Source organism: Myodes glareolus, chromosome 9 (assembly GCF_982192425.1).
Source record: "Myodes glareolus chromosome 9, mMyoGla1.1, whole genome shotgun sequence".
In the NCBI taxonomy this organism is placed as follows: Eukaryota; Metazoa; Chordata; class Mammalia; order Rodentia; family Cricetidae; genus Myodes; species Myodes glareolus.
The window spans coordinates 77,580,713-77,597,569 of NC_142034.1; the positions used below are offsets into that span (position 1 = coordinate 77,580,713).

The window sequence follows — 16,857 nt, forward strand, 5'->3', positions numbered from 1 at the left end:
TTATGTTAATTATAAACTGTTTGGCCTATTAGCTCAAGTTTATTTTTAACTAGCTATTATAACTTAAATTAACCCATAATTCTTATCTTTGTTTAGCCACATGGCTTGGTACTTTTTATCAGTGAAACATTCTCATCTGGTTTCCTCTGTATCTGACTGGTGACTGACTAGGTCTTCTTTTCCCAGAATTCTCAATCTGGTTGACCTGCCTATACTTCTTGCCTGGCTACTGGCCAATTGCATTTTATTAAACCAAATGAATGAAAAATATTTACACTGTACAAAAGCATTATCCAATAGTAGATCCCCTTTTTTTCATTTCAAAACAAGACCCTGAATCTCATCTACTTTGTTTAACTTTTTTCCTAACCATTGTCCATAACAACTTGTATCCAACACATTAAACAAAGACAAGCATCCATAATGTATTGTTTGGAAACGTGAGCATAGTTTTCTAGGCTACTTCCTGCTGATTGGGGGTGCTGTAGGGACCCAAAGAAAATTTAGTATTATGGTCAAGTTCTCTAACTGGCGTATTCTGTGAGGCTGGATCATCTTAACCAGCAACTTTGAAACTGTTCTGGAAGCAGAACTCAAAAGAAACTGCAATAATGATGCTCTAAAATGTTGGATCATCTGGGCTATCTGTTTCCATGGAAGATTTTTCAGGAGGATCGTCCTCAATCAAACCTTATTTTCCTTAACCAAAAATGAATCCACAGCCTCTCATTTCCTGTGGGAACAAAAAGCAAAAACACTTCTCCAAAGTAGTGTGTTTTTTGACTTAAATTTTGAAGTCAAGGAATTTTCAAAATATGTAGGTTGGATTAATCCAGAAGCATTTTTAATCAAATGCTTTTAGCAACTATTGCTCCCTCCTCAGCAGTCAAACAATTCAAAGACAACACAATAGCATACAGTATCCAGACTCTGTGTATTTACTATTTTTACATGACATTTTTTGTTTTATTTCTTTTATTTTTATTTTTTAATTTTTGGTTTTTGAGACAGGGTTTCGCTGTGTATCTTTGGCTGTCCTGGAACTCACTCTGTAAACCAGACTGGCCTCAAACTCACAGAGATATGCCTGCCTCTGTCTCCAAATTGCTGGGATTAATGGCATGTGCCACCATGCCTAGCTACTCTATTTTTTTAAAAGAACTTTATCCTTTTTCTTTTCTCTCCCAAGCCTATGTATATTTTTAAACATACTGTAAATCATTTAAAGGGTTTTTTTTTTGTCTGAATCTATCTTCTTCTTTTTTTTTTTTTTTTTTAGTTTTTTAATTTTTTGAGACAGGGTTTCTCTGTAGCTTTGGAGCCTGTCCTGCAACTAGCTCTTGTATACCTGGAACTCACAGCTATCTGCCTGCCTCTACCTCCAGAGTGCTGGAATTAAAGGCATGCACCACCATCACCTGACTCTAAATCTATCTTTACTGTATTCTTTCTGACCACATGAGTCTTTAATCCGCTAAGTGATATGGCTAGGATTAAAGCTGCAACTTTGGCGGCTGGCTCCACCTCATTCCTTACCTTTATGAGAATCAAGATTCATGGCAGAGGTACTGGTGGGAGCCAGATTTGTTGCCATGGCTCTGTGGAGTTTCTAGGTCCATGCCACCACCAAGAAGCCTGATGCTGGCTGCTCATAAACACCATTTAAGGGTTTGGTGGCAGGGCCTCTTAAAAGTTTTTGCCACTAACTCTGAGTCTGGCTTCTCTTAAAGGAGCCGCATCGCTGCTCACCACCGGCAAACAGAGCTTACTGGAGTAAATATGGCTACCAAGAAACTGTTCTTGTCTGTCTAGAATTATTTTTCTTAAAGTGTTCTCAGGATTTATGTAGAAATTCTTGCCAAATATTTGAGTACCATTTGTAGATGAAAGCTTTTGTCCTGCCCAGTTCTACAACCATTCAGTCCCAAAGAAATATACAGAAGTTTATATTAATTATAAACTGTTTGACCTATTAGTTTAGGCTTTTTATTACTAGCTCTTACAACTTAAATTAACTCATAATTCTTGTCTATATTTTGCCACATGACTTGGTACTTTTTATCAGGGAGACATTCTCATCTTGTTTCTTCTGTGTCTGACTGGTGACTGTGTCTCTGCTTTTCCTCTTCCCAGAATTCTCTTAATCTGGTCACCCCGCCTATACTTCCTGCCTGACGACTGGCCAATCAGCATCTTACTAAACCAATATGAGTGACAAATCTTTGCAGTGTACAAAGCATTATTCCCCAGCTGCTTTTATCTGTTGCATCAAGAGAACTCTCCTTGAACTTTGGCTTTGTTTTTATTCAAAATAAGCCATTAAAAATACAGACCTTAGATGAAATGGATGTGTCGTCTCAATAAATCATACTTCTTTTCTTTTGTTCCATGCATTTTTGGGTATAGACATCTGGGTTGCTATGCTGTTGCTTGAAGAAAAAGAGATGGTATTTCACATAGTTTATTGGTGACAGGCTCAGAAAGGAACTCATCGAGCTGTGAAAGTTGACATTTGGCAGCCAGCAACTCAACCTGTAGCAATGAAACAGGACAAAAGTATGTGACATTCTTTCTAATGTGTCTGGCCAGTCATCTCATGGCCTGCCACTTGTCTTAATCCAAAGATTAATTAAGAAATAATAGTGTGGGGTTGGGTGATGAGAGGAGCAAGGAAGATTAAATTCAATGCCATCATTATAGTGTGACTGTCTATTGTGTCAATGGAAAGGAGCCAAGCTGGTTCAAACCCATCAGCAGAGGACAGTTCAGTTGCTAAAGTCAAGCTTCACATTCAATTAGGATCATTCAGGGAACAAATACAAAGATGCACTTGTCTCCCTTAGACTTTCGAAAGTTACATATTGTCTCCTTCATGAGTCGGGCTTGGCTTGCTGAGCATGCCGACTTCTACACATCTTCAGGAGCTAATCTGTGTGTCTACTCCTTCATCAATTTACTCATCCTACAAACATTTCCATGGAGTAGCTACAGGATTTCCAGCAAAGCCAAATTCAGGAGCGTTATATCTTGTCAAGTGTTTGGATTATGAAGCAGGTGTACATAGATTTGAATGGCAGCAAAGCTGTTTACTAACCACGTATTCTTAGGATAGCAGCTAACTGGCCACAGCCTAACTTCCGACAACTGGAAAGCATAGATAAACACTAGCAGCCCCTCCTCCTAAGTCTGTCATGAGAGTTAAATGAAATAATCCGCCTATCAAAGCTCTGCACAGTGCCTGGCATGAAGTGTGTACTTGTCAGAGAAGCAGAAGGAAAGCCACTGTGCCAAGGTGTCCCTTAGCAAAGAAAGAATGACAAGAGAAGAGGGACATGAACCAAATCATGAAGGGCCTGGGACATGGACAAAATGAGCCTTTAAAAATTAATTGTTAAATGAATTTACGTGGTTTTAAGAAGGACTCTGGCAACACTTGCTTGTGTGTGTGTGTGTGTGTGTGCGTGCGCACATACGCACACTGTAGTATTTTGTAGAAGTTAGATCTGCTATAAAAGGCTAGTGGCCTTTCTTATGGCCACTGAGATATACTGGTGTGGGAGAATTGTCTGTAATCTGTCAATCATATTTTAAATAAATGCTGATTGGCCAAGCAGGAAGTATAGGTGGGAAAACCAGACAGGAAGTAGAGGTGATGGAATGAGAACAGGAGAATTCTGGGAAGCAGGAAGCTCCCTCCGCCAGTCCAGCCCAGACGACTGAAGAAGCAACATGTAAGCTGCCATGCTGAGAAAGGTACTGAGCCATGTAGCTAGCATAGATAAAAAATAATGGGCTAACATAAGTTATAAGAGCTAATAAGTAGCCTGAGCTAATGGATCAATCAGTTTATAATCTTATGGAGTCCTCTGTGTGATTTTCTTTGGAGCTTGCCAGCTGTGGGAAACCGGGCGGGACAGATACCCCAACAAGCAGGCCCCTTCATGTTACAATATACCTTATCTCCTAAATACCCTCATGTGGACTCCTGCTAGTGCCTGCTAGTCTGTCTGATGTTGCTGAGAGAAGTACTCTCTCATACTCAGTTGCATCATCATTTTACCCAGATCTCATAACCACACATCAAGTTCTTTCCACCCCACTTTATGGTGTAGGAATGAGGCTCCAAGTCTTCTGACACGGAAGCACTTGGACTTAAATGTAAAGCCTATTGTCTGTAGCAGGACTCCTTGGCTCCTCCTTGGTACCTGAGGAGAGTGTTATATGGTGGTGATGGGATCCTGAAGCCAAGGCACCTGTCTTTGCCTCTGTTTCTCATCTCTGCGTCCTCAGTTGCCTCTGAGCTGGTATTTCATATGAGTATAAAACACAGTTTCATCTCACGGCAGGGGCCTTGCTTCCTTCATATAGGTATCCGCTGTCTCCACTCTCAGCAAAAGTGGGACAAGAACTTCCATGTTCCTGATTCGGAAAGTTAAGCCCAAATTCCTCCTAAACGGCTTTGCTCTGAACGACGCTTTTTTAATTAAACCTTTCAGGCTTTAATTAGAACATGACATGATTCATCTTTGTTTCTGAAAATGTATTTGCAGTCTTGCTAATTGTGTCGGGAGATTTAATATGATTTCTCTCCTCATGTGTGAAATTAATACATTAAATATTTTTAAAAGGAAAACATCTAAAGCCTTTACCTGGGCAGCAGGTGGGGAGCCAATAAACAGTTCAAAGGAGATTCATTGAAAGGAGTGTGAGGGAGAGCCCAGCTGGTTTTCAATGGGCCGCTTTGTAAGGAACTCAAATTACTGTCTCTTCATCAATGGGCCTCATGAGAGAGCTTTTGATGTTCCCTCTTGCCTGGGAGATAAAATCCAGTTTTATATTATAGTATTTACCTCTTAGTCTAGCCCCTACATATGTAAACACATACACACACATGCGCTCTTAACCTCATGTGTACATTCTCTATCTCTACCATACTCTCCTCTTCCCATACTGAGTAGTGTTCATGCTTCTTTGGCTCTGTACATATGGTGCCTTGTGTTACCTCTTCTGGGAAAATTCAGCTATGCTTTCATTAACCATACCTTTATTTTCTGTATTGTGATAAATACTTTGCTATCATAGGGTTTGGTGGACCCTGAAAGAACCATTCCCTGAGGGGTTAGTGCACTTTTGGAGCATCAGTTGGGGTATCAGTAATCTTTCTGTCACCAGGACATAATACCCAACAAGAACCACGTAAAAACAGAAAGATTTCATCTAGACCATCATTTCAGCCCATGGTCAGTTGGTCTGAAACAAGACAAAGCCATCTTGGCAGATGGGAAATGTGCTCACCTCTTGGTAAGCAGAATAGAAGGGCACACAATGTAGCCTCCAAGAACACAGCCTCAAGTGACCTGACTTCCTGCAGCGAAGCTTTACCTTCGAAAATCTGAAACATCTTCTAACAGTCCAATCAGCTGGAGACCAGGCCTTCAACTCCTGAGCCCTTGGGAAACACAACATAGCAACCAACCACCTGCCTTTGAGCCTTTCTGTATCCCATCTACTGCTCTCCACCAATTACCCTCATTATATTCTTGTCACAACCTGGACCACAGCCCTTTACCTCCAGGGCCAGGTATTCAACAAGCAGAGAGAGCTAGGCGCCGCCCCACAGCCCACTGAGAGTATTCAGACTGACCACCCCAATATAGCCCATCATACCTTCCTCATTTCCTTCCATAAAAACCACAGTGAAGGTTCTTGCCTACCTTCCCCCAGTCCCACTGCCTCCTGACCACCTCAGTCTTTCTCTGCATGTTCTATCTGAGAGCTCTCCCAGGCTTTCTGTCTTTAGGATATGTTAATCGCTTCTTCCACAATAGTCATTCTTTTATTTATAAATTCATTTATTTATTTTTTAAGACAATCTTTTCTCATTTTACATACCAATCCCAGTTTCAACTCACTCCCCTCCTCTTGCTCCCTCCATTTTCCCTCATTCCACTCCCCCCCCCCATCCACTCCTCTCAGAGGGTGAGGCTTCCCACTGGGAGTCAATAAAGTCTAGTACATTGCTTTGAAGCAATGAGAAGGCTCTCCCCACTATATATATATATATATATATATATATATATATATATATATATATGCTGATAAAGGCATCTCTCCAGAGCGAATGGGCTCCAAAAAGCCAGTTCAAGCAGTAGGGATACATCCTGGTCTCATTGCTGTGGCCCCAGAGACTGTCTCAGCCATACAACTGCCACACACATTCAGAGGGCCTAGTTTGGTCCTACATTGATTCCCCCACTGTCAGTCTGGAGTCAATGAACTCCCCTTAGCTCCGGTAAGCTATTTCAGTGGGTATCCCCATCATGGTCTTGACCCCTTTGCTCATATTCTCACTCCTCCCTCTCTTTACTAGACTTTGGGAGCTCACCTCAGTGCTTCTCTGTGGGTCTCTGCATCTGCTTACGTCAGTAGTGTGCCATATTATGTCAGAAGCAGCTAATACATCACATCTCATGTGTCTCTTCTATACATACCATACATGTTCCATATAACCTATGTGCTGTGTTTATAATACAGTGAGGTACGTAGTAGACGGTGCCATGTAGGTTGATGCTACTGCTCTCTCAAAATCACACTATTAAGCTGCCCGATGACCTATTTCTCATAATATATGCTCAATTCATGGAAAGTACACACACACACACACACACAATGGGGTAGGAGCTTCAGGATGGGCCCTCAGGCTGAAGATACAAAGAAGAGTTCAGTTGTGTCCAAAGGCAATCCCTTTTGTCTTCCATGGCCATCCAATCTGTTGATGGCTTTAAGATAAAAGGGTTAAGTCCCCCCCCCCCATATTGTAGGAGAAAATAAGCTTTTCTCTACATTTGCTTGTGTTGATTCTTGTCTAATACCTCCACAGAAACATCTAGAATAGGATTTGACCAAATACCCAGATACCAGTTTAAAATATAAACAACCACTATGTTGAGTCACACTGAAGGAAATAGGTGTCTAGGGAAGACCTTATGGTTTTATAGGTGGTCCCCACTTCCTTTGTGCAGGTGAAACGTGGATAGCCAGTCCCTTACTACCTTGCCTTTCCTGCCTACTGCCATAATGGATGGTATCCCAGACAGGTAAGCCAAAATAAGACTTTCCTCCCATAAAACAAAATTAGTCCCCCAACTGTCACTTACAGAAGGGCAGGATTCGGCTGCTTTGGCTGTTTACTCTTGCACTTTCTATGCTCTTAATAGGTACTTTTGAAGGAAACTTAAAATACTGCAAGAGGCAATGCTTTAACGCAGCAGTTGTGACTGGTGGTGTTTTAATTCTATATAATCCAAAGTTAGTAGTATTAAGATACAAAGAGCTTAGCAGAGCCCAGAATTTTAAATAGCTGTCAAAGTGGGCCAAAGATATTCCTTAAACCTGTACTGGTCACAGCCATCTTCAGAAGCTCCCTGTAAGGTGTGATGAGTGGAAAAAAACAGTGTCCGTGTGTTGACTGGGGTTTCTGTACTGCCCAGTTCCCACAGTCGTTAAGTCCCAAAGAAATCACACAGAGGTCTACATAAGTTATAAACTAACTGGTCCACTAGCTCAGGCTTTTTATTAACTCTTATAACATATATTAGTCCATTATTCTTATCTGTGTTAGCCACATGGATCAGTACCTTTTTTCAGCAAAGCAGCCACATCTTGCTTCTTCTGTGGCTGGGCCAGGACTGCATAAAGCAGAATCCTCTTCCCAGAATTCCCCTGTTCTCCTTGAGCCACCTCTACTTCCTGTCTGGTTGTCCCACCTATACTTCCTGCCTGGCTACTGGCCAATCAGCATTTATTTAAAACATAATTGACAGAATACAGATAATTGTCCCACACCATCTATGCCTTCTGTGCAGATGATAAAGGCAGTCAAGGAATCACTTTTGACCAGCAATAGCATTTTATCAACAGACTCCAACATGTGATTCATACGTGCTTGGTGAATCACAGCAGAGTCATAAGCATCTGTTACTCCCTTGTACACTAGATAGCTCTCATTGGTTTTTCTTGCCAGAATCCTAATCAGTGACATACACTTGCCAACAGGTCCTCCACAGATGACTTTATGCTCTGTACCTGGACCTCTTTTTGTAAAGCTGACAAGTGTGGTGTCCTGTCTCAGTAGTCCAAGAACTCCACCTTCTCAGGAAATGAGGAGGGACAGAACACTGAGAACCTTAAAGGACCAACAAATAACCTGTTTGTATTATATCCTTGACTTTTTTAACATACAAATTCCAGTTCCCCCTCTCTCCACTCTCACTTTTCCCACCTCCCTTTCAACTCCCCCTTGCCCCGCTTCCATTTACTCCTCAGAGAGGGTAAGGGCTCCCATGGGAAGTCAACAAATTCTGTCACATCACCATGTTGAGACAGGAGTAAGGCCCTCCCCGTTGTGGTCAGGCTGAGCAGGGTTGACTGACATATTAAAAGCTAGTCTCACAACCAAAAAAAAATCATTGAGATTTTATTTAATTCTTTAAATGACAGTCACTAAACATTAATTAATAGATATTAACCAAGCATCACTGATAAGGAAAATAAATGCACTGGACTATATAGTGAATAGCATGTAGGATGACATTAAATTCAGGGTGGTGAACATCCAGGGAGGGTCCTGGTGTAGGTGGGGGAAATCAAGGGATACCTTTCTAATCAGCCCACATATACGCAGGCAAGAGCAAGTGAGTGGACAAACTATATTCCAAGTTGCAGAAACTGGGTGTGGGCTTCTGTGAACGCCCTGAGGGAGCAGGCTTTGTGGATTCCACAAGGTGGCTGATGAGTAAGAACAGAGCAAGAGGAATGACATGCAGAGAGGACGAGGAGGAAGCCAGGGAAGGTGGGGAGTCCTGGATGGCATTAACACTAGATCTTTAGCCCTGGAAGGATGCTGCTTGTAGATTTGGCATAGTACAGTGAACTTATGAACACTGTAATGAAAGAGATGGCCTGGGAATGGTAGCTTGGTGACAGACTTGCCTCCGAAAGAACACGGCAGGTATGGCAGAGAGGACAGAAAAATGGACAGTAGAAGGAAAGATCTCATTGCACTGGAGTACTGCATGTGTGAATCTGCATCCAGACTGTGCTGGGGAAACGGGAAGGCTGGCCATTAGCTGGGAAAGCGGAGTATCACTTTGGCTTCTGGCTTCTCCCGTATTGACCTCTGGAAACCAGGAGCTGGGGTCCCTTCTAGTCTGTACCTAGAGCAGAATCCCATTCGACAAGTAAAGGGAATTCAGAAACAATTGCATTCTTTATCCAGAAGACAGTGATGGGAAACCAGCCTCGCAGCCCACACCTCCACCTTTTCCTTGCAATTCGGTCCATGAGACTTAGGAGAGAGCACACCTACTCTAGCTCATTCTGCCAACACCAAAGCCCATGGCTCATCAGCTCTCCTTCCCTTTGGTTCACTGTCAATATTTCATTAGCCAATATTAACCTTAAAAATGGAAGAAAGAAAAGAAAAAAGAAAGTTCAGACTCTTTGAAGGAAGGCACAAGGCAGAAGAGAGTCTGAGCAATAAGGCCAGATTTATTTCTGGCAGACGTGGGGAGAAGGAAAGCTGTGAATACTCACACATTAATAATTTTTCCCCTGTCACAACTATAATCAAAGCCCTGATGACAGCGTTGTCATAAAATCTATACAGCCACTACTCTGGCCTGGGGTTGAGTCTGAATCCTGGGCTCCAGGCTCAAAACTCCCACAATAAATTCTTTCATGGCTGTTCAGAAGCTCCGTATCATGCTATGTTTTACTGCCTGTTCCCAGGCCCTATATGCAACATTGCTGTAGACCAAATATAGAATCTCAGAGAAGGAACCCGAGAAGTCATCATAGCCGACACTCCATCCAGATCTGAATTTACTCTCATGACATCACTGACAACTGGCATTCAGAGGCTATAAACAGGCTAGGCTGCCGACCTTGGCATGATCATGTATTCTATTTGTGGAATGCTTTACATTCTAACAAGGTATCTGGCACTCTCCTCTGCGGCTCCAGATAATGTGTTCTGTCCATTTGGGGGGAGAAGGACAGCCATCCTCTTACTTCTGTCTATTAAAAGTCCAGCCATCCTCTGAGTCACAAAAATGGGTGCACTCAGAATAAAAGCTTTTCACATAGTCCTTGCTTAAGAAGCTGAACATTAAAGCAAGAGAATGTGGACAGAGAGATGTCTCAGGGGTTAAGAGCACTTGCTACTCTTGCAGAGGACTTGGATTCTCCTCCCTGTATCTGTATGATAACTATAGCATACCTAACTCTGATTCCAGGAGATCCAATACCCTCTTCTAGCCTTCTTGGGAGCCAGGCATACACGTGGTGCACATGAATACATGCAGGCAAACATTTAACATATAATTAAAATAAACAATTCCCTTTTTTATTTAAGGAGAAGGAGTATATCAGTTTGAAGTCATGTTCTTAATAGTTCTCCGTGTAGAGATGATGAAAAGTTCCTTTGTTCCCTGCACTGCCAGATCCGATGGCCTGGCTGGAGCTGGGTAAAATCCACTGTTGAAGTGATACAACTTCTTGGACTCGGAAGAGTGAAAGGGAAAGAGCCTGGTGATTGAGAGGCAAGATGAGCTGGAATCTTAATCCTGCCCTTCAATGTTTGTTGTCTATCACACATTTATTGCGGTTCCCAAATGCATGAGTGAGGTACTGGAGTGTCAATAGAGACTATTGGCCACATGTTCACCCAACACATGGGGCAGCCCTCAAGGGAACCACCACCATCTTGCCAATGGAACAGAGTGGTGAAGAAAATAACCGGGTTGGGAGGCTCGCTCTGTGCAATGAAATGTTCTAGTGAGCAATGTAAATTCATTAACAAATTCCACAAGTACATATACAGTTGCAACAGGGCTAATGTTGTGCAGAGAAGAACCAGGATGCCAACCAAACATGTGATATCAGGAACTCAAGCAAGTTCACAAAGCTGGGAAGACCCTGACATATTTAGTGATGCTGGAGGTAGGCTCCAAAGGATGTTCTGAAGAAAGGCCCTAGAGCCCATGATATGAGCACAGTCTTTAATAAGGAAGCTTAGTGTGTGTGAGATCTGGAAGGCTGGCAGTGTAGAAGACCAAGGTCAAAAATAAAATAGAAGAGGTGTAGAAAATTTAGAGAATGTAGGACTTTGAGAGCCAGGTTATTATTTTCCACATTTAGTCTCTAAGCAGTAAGAATCTAAGGAAATATTTTAAGATAGGTGTGTGTGTGTGTGTGTGTGTGTGTGTGTGTGTACACAATGTAGTGAATTTTGGGGTTAAATGAACACTCTCCTACTATAATAGAATGGGTTGGAAGGGTCCATGATGAAGATCAATTAAGAAACTAGATAATGGGGGCGGTTGCACTATAACCTCTGAGCAGACGTGAGCACTTGAGCTGAAATCTCTAGACAACGCAGGGAGATAGATCTATGACACAGGAAAATACCATAGCTACATGTTATTTCAGATGATATGGCTTCTTAAAGGCATGTTGTTGTTATTGTTGTTGTGGTTTGTGTGTGTATGTATAGGTACATATTATATTAAACTTGCAGAGTAATGCATTTAAGTTAAGTTAATCTACCTGACCTGTAAATAAAGTCAGGTAGAGCAGTGCATGTCTGTAACCCCAGTGTTTCTATGGGGAAACTAGAGGTAGAGACACAAGAATCTGCAGCTCAAGGGCCAGCTAGCTTAGTGCACACAGCAGCAAACAATGAGGAGACTGTCTCAAAGAAACCGACAGGCAAAGACCAACACCCAAGTGTTTCCTCTAACCTCCACACCTCTATACCTCTACCACTGCAATGTGCACCTGTACACACATGTTACATCCATACACACATGCATACACATATGCATAGATACAGAAAAATCAAAGGTCATAGGAAGGCATTGTGAGGGTACAGAGTAGAGCTGTCGGTTAACTTGGAATAGGGTAATAACAGTAGGCACTGAGGTGGCACAGATTAGCAAGAGTTCTAGGATGTAAAGCAGTGGGGAATTAGAGTTGGGAGGCTAGAGAAAGCCTAGTGACTATGGGGACCACTGTGGGTCATCTAACATGGAATACGTCCTACTATGCATAACCAGACACCAAGAACTAATTTAGGGTGGAATGTGACATTCATGTTAAGATGATCAGTCTGCTATGTAATTTCTGAACAATGCAGGGAGATAGATCTGTGACACAGGAAAATACCATAGCTACATGTTATTTCAGATGATATGGCTTCTTAAAGGCATGTTGTTGTTGTTGTTGTTGTTGTTGTGGTTTGTGTGTGTATGTATAGGTACGTATTATATTAAACTTGCAGAATAATGCATTTAAGTTAAGTCCTTTCATACATTTAGGTGGTTGTTTAAGGCTCTTTCATGAAATTGACAGGTCCTCATCCTCAATAGCCAGAATCCAAGAACACCTTCCGGTTGAGCCGGGGAGACTTGTGGATCAATCTCCTTCCACCTACATTACTTTGAGGGCTGGCACTTTGCCAAGATTCTTCGCACTCATCACAGCACAATCTAACTCCACTAAGATTCACATGCTGTAGGTCAGTTGTCAGTAAGCCCTGAGGGACAGTTTCAGAAATGAATCCTAAGTGGTGACCAAGGCCGGCCGTGCCACTATTTGAGATCACGATTTGTAGTGCTATCAAGTGGCCAAACATGGGACCTGTGGAGTTTGAATGCATAAGGGGGAACCCAAAAGTGAGATGCCAGTTAAGTGATAAGTCTGAAATGTTAAAGGATTATCTAGAATGAACACTATAAGGAGTTAAGCTATGAAACCTGAGGGCCCAGCTTAATTAAGAAGCATTGTGTATAAAAAGTGACGTCACTGGGTACCCTTTATCCCAAGGCCAAGCTGGAGCTTCTAAGAGTCTGTGATTCATCAGCAGACGCTCTTCACACCACTGTCATGCTATCTTAATATCATATCAATTGGCTATAAAGAAGTAAGAGTGTGATCCAGAACCCAAAGGTAGCTGAGCCCGATGGACTTATGGATATGAAAAGGCTACCATCTCCACGTAAGATAGATTGTCTCTCTTTCTGCAGATGAGTGTTTCCTGTTTCTATTACAGTTGAAGAAAATGGTTACCCTAGTCCTGACCGGGGTGTCCAACTGCATAGCAAGCCTTCCATTCGTTCTGCGGTTGGCCCATCTTCTGACGTATCAACCAGGTAGTCATCCCAAGCCCACTGCCTAGTCAGCATTCAGACACAACAAATTGGCACACATGTCTAGAATAAAGAATGATAAAAGCCTTCTAGTCCGTGACGATAAGAAGACAAAAGGCATTTTGCTTCACCATCAGTAATTCTTAATTATATTGATGTTCATTAATCTGTACCTCCCTATTTTCATGAATTAATCTCAAACTCCTTTTGTCTATATTTCTTGTCACTTCCCAGCATTGCATCACTATTTTCATTTTCAAATTTGAGTCATCTCCTAAGAATTTTATTCTTTCCAACTATATGTCTAAGTAATTATCTTCAAATAATCCATCTTGAAGATGGCCAACTCTTAAAAATAGAGACATTACTATCCTACTTATTTCTTCTCAGAGGCCTGTGTTCTATAATAACTGAAAGTTATCTGAGTCTCAGGTCCCAATGCTACTGCCTACCGATATGCCCGTCTCCCGTGGAAGCGCTGCTGCCCCTTTGTGGCTAACACCACGGTAGAGCCCTTTAGCTCTGTCCTGCGCTCGTTCCCACACCTTACCCTATACTGTAGAACGTATGTGATGACAGAACAATAGTAAACATCTGGACACCACCTCCCTCAACATTAGTCCTCCCATGTCTGAATGCTTGCCTGCTACCCTCTGCTGTAACTGTCTCTACCACATCACTTCCTGCTTAGTACCCTTCAGAGGAAAGAGCACACAATACTCTTAACTAACGAAGTCATGATGGTTTGTCTCATTTCAACCTACATGCTCCATTTTTTTTTACCTCCCTGTATCACAAAATGTTCACAATTATGTTGCCTGGAATAGTCTCCTATATTCTTTCTCCTTAGAAAATATAGCTAAGTTCCTACAAGTGTGGACTAAATATCATTCTATCTGGGATAATCTACCATCTTCTCAACCTCTTATAGTACATGTTTTTGTTATTTTAGATGTCAGTTTATATTTCTTTTCACCCAGAGAAGCATGATAAAAAATGACTTTGGAGCCAGAGTTCTTGGCCTCAGATGTAGCTCGATGGCATGGGCTAGTCATTGGATTTTTTTTTTGATCCTCATTTTCCACAAATGCAAAAATTAGGGATAGCAATAAACTATATTAAATAGTTTACTATATTCTCCATACAAAGTCAAGCTCCATAAACATCTATAGAATGATGTTAAAGCTGCAGGACTACAGGGATTTGATAAAGTAGAGGGAAGAGATATTGAGTTCAACCTTGAATAAAACATGGGTAAGTAAGAATTTGTAACCAAAGGGCAGGATAGGAGTCAATAAAAGGAAACAAACATTAGGGAAGGGGAGTCTGAATCCAGTCAGCTAGTTTCTGCTGAAGGTTGACCAGAGTGATCAGACACTACATTGTTGGGGGAGAGAGTAAACCTAGTGAGGTATCAAGGGAATGGCACAGATGGACCTCAAGGAATGTGCAGCAGCCTGTAGCAAAGACTCTGTCAACGGAGACATTGGAAGTTCAGTATTTGATTACACAAATATATGTTAGGATGCAAAATAATGTGCACATATAGAACAGAATCTTATAACATATTTGGATCTCTGAGGTCTTAGGCACTCACTTGGGGGTCATAGAACACATCTCTTGAGAGTAAGAAGGCACAACTGTATTTTATATTCAATATCTCATTCATCCTTCCAGTAAAGAGACCAAAAAGGTACTCAGAAGTGGAGGAATTGACTTGATGAATTGGTGAGAAAGTAATGGCAATGCCACTTTTCAGAAACCAGGAACTTGACTGTGTCCTTCCTAGCCTCTACTCCAGTTCTTTAGTCATGTAACTCATGTGGGATCAGGGAACGATAGCACCAGAGTTATAGTCATGCAGAAGATTGGCCCTGGCAGAAGCTCCGCTTTCATCAACAGCCTTCAGATAAAGCATTCAGAAACACAGACTGATATTTTCCTGTAATAATGGGCCCTCTCTTCATCCAGCGCTTAGGGTATGCCTCCCATGCCACTGTGTACAATAGTCCAAGTGTTTTTTTCTCCCCACTATCATCGGAGTCACCCACCTTAATAAACATGCCCCACCATTCTCCCCATTATCATAGGAGTCACCCACCTTAATAAACATGCCCCACCATCAGCTGGGTTGCCGAAACGTCGCTTTGTGAGCAGATTCACACCGTAGCTGTTAGAAATTACCTGGTGATTAATGTGGTCTAACCCAAGGAACTTGACTGCAGCAAGCTGAGGATTTATCGATAAGACTGATCATAATCTTCCATCTTTGTTTACACCAGTAATTAATGCAGTTCAGGAGGGAGTCCTTGGAACATTGTACAAGCAAGATTTATCCCCCCTGGAATAGATTACAGCCATATGTCACCATTCAAAAGGTAATTGGTACATTTCATTAGAAAGTAATTGAAAAGAAGATTTATTTTAATGCCCTGTAATAAATAATCCCGATAAGCGTTATCGTTAGCACGGATATTTGCACTGTGTAAAGAATTTGCTTTACATCAAAATAGAGTATGTACTATATATCATTCTTAGATTTATTTTAAGAAGATTTTTGCCTGTGACTCCAGGTAAAGTAAATAAATATGCACACTGTGAGGCATCCTTTGAGAATTCCTCCCCGTGACTTGACAACCAACAAAGAGCTTCCTGACCCAGGCACTCAGATGAAAATCCCTACAAGTATGAGCAGAGGTGTTTTCAACAGTGGGCTGAGGCAAAGGACTTAGGGGTGGTGAGATAGGGCACTGAGGTGTCTCACCCTGAATGGGAATGTGATGTGTAGAACATAACTCTCAAGAATGCTACTAGAAGTCAGGTGGTGGTGGCACATGCCTTAAGCACTTGAGAGATAGACGCAGGAGGATCTCAGTGAGTTCAAGGCCAGCCTGATCTGAAAATCAAGTTCCAGGAAACCCAGGACTGTTACACAGAAAAACCCTGTCCTGAAAAACAAACAAACAAAAGAGATGATGATGGTGGTGGTTCTGTTCAGTACTTCTGAAAGTCTACCTAATCTTTCATTCTGCTCACACCGCCATCAACATCTCTAATAGTGTTGTATCTTTCTATGCTAACCTAAGAAGAAATACGCTGAACTCCAATGTGAGCTTATAAGTCAGATGGGAATGCAGCTCAGGGACAAAGCACTTTCCGAGCATATATAAACTCTTTGTTTGAGCCCATCAGAAACACACACACACACACACACACACACACACACACACACACACACACACACGCTGAGTGCTTATAGCCTGTGTTTTATAGATAGATTACATTCAGGCTCAGAGATGGTAAGAACTTCTTAAGGTGACATGTACTGAAAAGAACATTGAACCACAGACTCTCTCTTCTCCTGAATCATTATAGCGCTATCCTTCTATAACTAGGGTCAGGGAGATCATAATATAAACTAGACACGTCTTCCTGAAGATACTTTGAAAAAAAATGACTATATTAGTCAGATTTCCATTACAGAAACGTGGTTGTAAGGAAGAATGGTTTTCTATGTATGTTCATATATATGGAGGCCAGAGGATGAGGCCAGGTTTCTTTCTTGATCACTCTGTCCCTTATGTTATGAGACAGGGTCTATTCGCTGAATCTGGAACCATAGTGACCTAATGAGCTCCATGGATCCTCC

General features: G+C 41.8%; 1 protein-coding gene and 1 long non-coding RNA gene across 6 annotated transcripts in view; one reads left to right on the forward strand and one right to left on the reverse strand.

Moving 5' to 3' along the window:
- Nucleotides 1-16,857, forward strand: part of Sgcd (sarcoglycan delta) — a 544,863-nt gene that overhangs the window by 496,283 nt on the left and 31,723 nt on the right. The gene's annotated exons all lie outside the window — the stretch shown is intronic.
- LOC125401618 (uncharacterized) overlaps nt 1-16,857 on the reverse strand; it is a 159,215-nt gene that overhangs the window by 5,013 nt on the left and 137,345 nt on the right. The window contains exons 2-4 of one of the 2 annotated variants that reach the window (XR_015738889.1): nt 15,393-15,549; nt 4,650-4,812; nt 2,334-2,532 (exon numbers count right to left, since the gene is read on the reverse strand). This is a non-coding gene — a long non-coding RNA (uncharacterized LOC125401618). The remainder of the gene's footprint in view (nt 1-2,333; nt 2,533-4,649; nt 4,813-15,392; nt 15,550-16,857) is intronic. The other variant, XR_015738888.1, reaches the window with a different exon arrangement.